The 4716-nt window shown below is 46.9% G+C and overlaps 1 pseudogene; it reads left to right on the forward strand.

The window, feature by feature from the left end:
* The first annotated feature begins 496 nt into the window (after window positions 1-496).
* LOC118717690 lies at window positions 497-4309 on the forward strand (annotated as a pseudogene).
* The last annotated feature ends 407 nt before the right edge of the window (window positions 4310-4716 follow it).

The following is a 4716-nucleotide window of genomic DNA, read 5'->3' on the forward strand; positions in this document are numbered from 1 at the left end:
GGTATTCCTTCTCCTTTTCGTGGGTGATTGAAGAACTCCCTTAAATCCACGTGTTTGCGCAGATTGGGGCATCACAGCTGCTTGATGGTCTCCTCTGCTGTAGGTTTTCCAGGCCTCAGAGAAGATCCTCCTTTCCTGGTAAGATGGCGCAGCCTTTCCTTTGAGCTCATAGCTTTGGGAGAGGTCGTCGCCGCCTCAGCGCTGCCTGCTTGGTCAGGCAAACCTGTGCAGCGTACCCTTCCTGACCTTCCTATAGAGTTCTGCTAATCCTTCGCTGCCAATCAATATTCCCTGAGTAACTCAGATGCTGCTTCTCTCTGTTCTGGGACCAGGGTCAGAACAAGTCCATCTGTTCAGCCGCCATCTTGTCTCCCATAGGGACAAAGAGAAAATGCTAATTGACCATATCTTCGTTATGTCCACAGCCAATCAGGAGTGATATGCAAATTAAGCCAACAAATATGGAGGGTAATTTTGTATATGCAGGAGAGGCGGAATGCGCCTGAAGCTGCCAGCTGTAATCAGGCCACCATCAGGGACCAGGCAGGCCAGGCAGGCAGTGCCTGACACCACCCTTGGGGTCCAGTCCACCATGGGGGACCGGGCAGGCCTATTAGGCAGCGCCTGACTCCGCCCGTGGTATTCAGGTCATCATCGGGGTGGGGTATGCCTGGCAGGTAGCACCTGACCCCACTTGCAGTGTCCAGGCAGCTACTGGTAAACGGGCAGGCCTGATGAGTAGCGTCTTACACTGCCCATGGGGTCCAGGCAGCCATTGGGGTCGGGCAGGTCTGGCTGGCTGCACCTGATGCCACCTGTGGTGTCTAGGCTGCCATTTGGACCCTGGGGTGGCCAGGGTCTCTGGGATTACTGTCTGCCCCTGGGCTGCCTGTGGACACAGGTAGAGCAGGCTAGGGTTGAACATTTTAATGGAAATGGGATGCCTGTGCCCCGGCCCAGTGCGCAGGTCTCTGGTGAGGAGAGGGCAGTGGGAAGTTAGCAGGCAGCAGGGCTTGGAAGGGACTGGGAGCAACCTGCAGTCATGCTACCAGGAAAAGGTACTGAACCTTAATGATGTAGAGGGCTGGCTGATGGAGGCAAGCAAAAATGCAGATGATGTGGCTCTCGCTAATGCTGAGCTTAAAAAGCACACCAACAGCCTAATGAACTAAATCATCTTTCTGAAGAAGGTGCATGAAGAGGAGATCTTCAAGCTGCAGGTGCAGAACCAGCATGTCCAGATTTCCGTAGAGACGGATGTGTTTGCAAGTCTGACCTCTCTGCCATGCTCAAGGACATCCATGCCCAGTACAAGAAGCTGGCTGCCAAGAACATACAGAATGCAGAAGAATGGTACAAGAGCTGCTTCATCATGCTGATTGAGAGACCAAGAACAGGAGAAGAAACCAAGATGGTGGCATAGGGTAGACACCCGAATGCAGCCTACCACAACAAATTTGAATTTAGAACTGAAAAACAGGGGAGGCATTGCCCTGAAGCGCCAGACGGTTGGCTGAGAGGAGGCCCTGCTATCTGGGAAGGAGAGAGAAGGCACGCTGAACCTCAGGAACTGTGAAGGTACGGAGAACTGTGTGCGCGAAAAGGCGCTGGCTTAATCCCGGTGCAGAGAGGAAGGGCCGGACCAAGATTGCTGCTGGCTTACTCCCTGCACGCAGAGAGGGTGGGCCGGGCTGAGTTCGCTACTGGCTTACTCCTGGCGTGGAGAGGGTGAACAGCTAACACTGCTGGCTTTCTTGTCCGAGAGGAAAACAGAATCACCCTATTGCTCTGATAAACGGCCCCAGACAGGGAGAGGCCAGACTGTCAGGCAGTGGGCAGAGATCTCTTGGGGGTGTGTGAAGCCAGAGGCCATTACTGCGGGACCTGGGGAGGAGCCGAAGGGAAAACAAAGTTTGTCTGCACCAACCTGAGACTTCGCCCTACCTGTGGCTGAGCACAGAAGCTCTCCCAGAGGCTGGCTTTCTCTAAGGAGGGACTTGCAGGAATCCAAAGCTTGTCTGCGCCTTTACCAAAGAGGTGCGCGCGTGCCTGCAACCAATCTTCCACAACTCTCCACAAATAGGACTTTTCTAAGGCGAGACTGACAGGGAACCAAAGATTGTCTGCGCCACCCCAAGACCCCGCCCTATTCAAGCAGAGTACAGAAACCCTCCTAGCTGAGACACTGCTGATCCTCACAGCCAATTGGCTTGGAGATCAACGCTTCCCAATGATACCAACAATAAGCAAGGCTTAACAACAAGACTGCACACACAGCCCACAAAGGGCTACACCAAGACTGTCCACTGCAGGTAACTGGGAAGGCTGTGCTACTGGGCTCTACCAGAACACCTAGCACACAAAGCTATTCCATCAAATCAGGGAAACAACTAAAATGCAGACAAGACGAAGGACACAAAGGAAGGAGATGGAGGAAAAGAAAAGATTGGACATTGAGTTCAAAACTACAGTTATAAGGTTATTCAACAATATCCTAAAAAAGGCCGATAAAATAAATGAGACCTATGAGGATATGAAAAGGGAGCAACTAGAAATAATAAGGGATCAACAAGAAATGAAGAAAACATTGTCTGAAATAAAAAATATTATACAAAGTCCTAAAAACAGACTGGAAGATGGCAAGAATCAAGACAAAGATTTAGAACACAAAGAGCCAGAGGACACTTCTCTGCAGAAGTGAGAAGATAAGAGAATCCAGAAAGTTGAAGATAGTGTAAGAAACCTCTGGGACAATTTCAAGCGAACCAACATCAGAATTATGGGGATTCCAGAAGAGAGAGAGCAAGATACCGAAAGAGTACTAGAAGAAATAGTGATAGAAAACTTCCCCCACCTGGGGAAAGAAATAGACTTACAAGTCCAGGAAGCCCGCAGAACCCCAAACAAAAGGAATCCAAGGAGGACCACACCAAACATATCATAATTAAAATTCCAAGAGCAAAAGACAGAGAGAATATTAAAAGCAGCAAGAGAAAAGCAGGTAGTGACCTATAAAGGAGCACCCATAAGATTGTTAGCTGATTTCTCAACAGAAACCATGCAGGCCAGACGGGAATGGCAAGGAATATTCAAGGTGATGAATAACAAGAACCTACAGCCAAAAATAATCTACCCAGCCAAGCTTTCGCTCAGAATCAAAGGACAGATAAAGAGCTTCACAAATAAAAAAAAAGCTAAAAGAGTTCATCACCACCAAACCAGAATTATATGAATTGCTGAAGGAGGTTATTTAGGAAAAGGAAGAAGATAAAGATAAAAATTATGATCAACAAATACGTAGCTATCAACAAGTGAATCTAAAAACCAAGGGAATTTAAAAATCTGATGAACAATATTAACTGGTGAATATAATAGAATCAGAGGTATGGAAGGGGAGTGGACTGACGATTCTCAGGGAAAAGGGGAGTGGGGGTGCGGGAAGAGACTGAACAAAAACTGTGCACCTATGGATGAGGACAATGGGGGATGGGGAAAGGGGAGCAACTGAGGGGGGGAAGAGGATCACATTTGTAATAATCTGAACAATAAAGATTTATTAAAAAAAAAAAAAAGACCAAGAACAAATACAAGGTGTGGGCCACCAAGGAGGAGGTGTCTGAAAACCACAGCCAGCTCAAGGTCAAAACCCTGGAGATCAAAGCATGCCGGGGCATGAACTAACCTCTGGGAAAGTAGCTGTGAGAGCTGTAGGATAAGCAGAACTCTGATGTTAGTGCTATGCATGACACAATCAACAAATTATAATAGAAAATGAGTTGAGAACTACAAAGAGTGAAATGGCATGATATTTTAAAAAATACGAGGACTTCCTCAATGTGGCTTTGGACATTGACATTGCAGATTACAGACCCTTGGAAGGTGAGGAGACCCAGCTCAGTTTCACCAGCATGGGAAGCATAGCCAGTGGTTACTCTCAGAGTTTCCAGATCTTTGGTCTATCAACCTAAAGTGGTTTCCAGACTAGCTCCTACTTAATGTCCACTCGCTCCTTCCCTTCTTAATAGACCAGCCACATCCAGGAGGAGCAGATCGAGGTGGAGGAGACCATTGAGGCTGCAAAAGCCGAGGAAGCTAAGGATGAACACCCCTATGAAGGAGAAGCTGAAGAGAAGGAGGAGAAGGAAGTGGCTGAGGAAGAGGAAGAGGAAGAAGGTGCCAAGGAAGAATTTGAGGATGCAAAGGAGGGAGAAGAAGGAGGTAAAGGTGAAGAAGAAGATGCCCAAGAAGCTGAGGATGAGAAAAAGATGAAGGTGCTGGGGAGGAGCAAGCAACCATGAAAAGATTGAACCACCCTTTCCTTAATTATTTCAGGAATAATCCTCCTGAAACCAGGTCAACCCTGTCACCAACCAAGCAGTTGAGTTCCAGATACTATATGAATTAAGAAGTCAATATATATTATATTTTAAGGTGACTCAGGTTGGACATTAAATGTGATATGAATTTTCACCTTATGCAGAGTATCTGTTTGTTTTCAGAGTGGCTTCCTGGCTTGCTGCCAGCCTGTGCATGGTCCATGCTTATGAGTTCAGGATCTATGATAATATGAATAATTCAGATGTTTACAATAAAAATACATGAATACATGAATTCACTGATGTTAATGTTAAACTTCATGGAAAAAATAGTCCTTTGAGTCTTTGGTGGTTAGAAATTAAAGATCTCAAATCATGTGTAATAAACAGTAAGTAAAGT

The sequence above is a fragment of the Pipistrellus kuhlii genome, unplaced genomic scaffold (genome assembly GCF_014108245.1).
Source record: "Pipistrellus kuhlii isolate mPipKuh1 unplaced genomic scaffold, mPipKuh1.p scaffold_m20_p_1, whole genome shotgun sequence".
NCBI classification, from domain to species: domain Eukaryota; kingdom Metazoa; phylum Chordata; class Mammalia; order Chiroptera; family Vespertilionidae; genus Pipistrellus; species Pipistrellus kuhlii.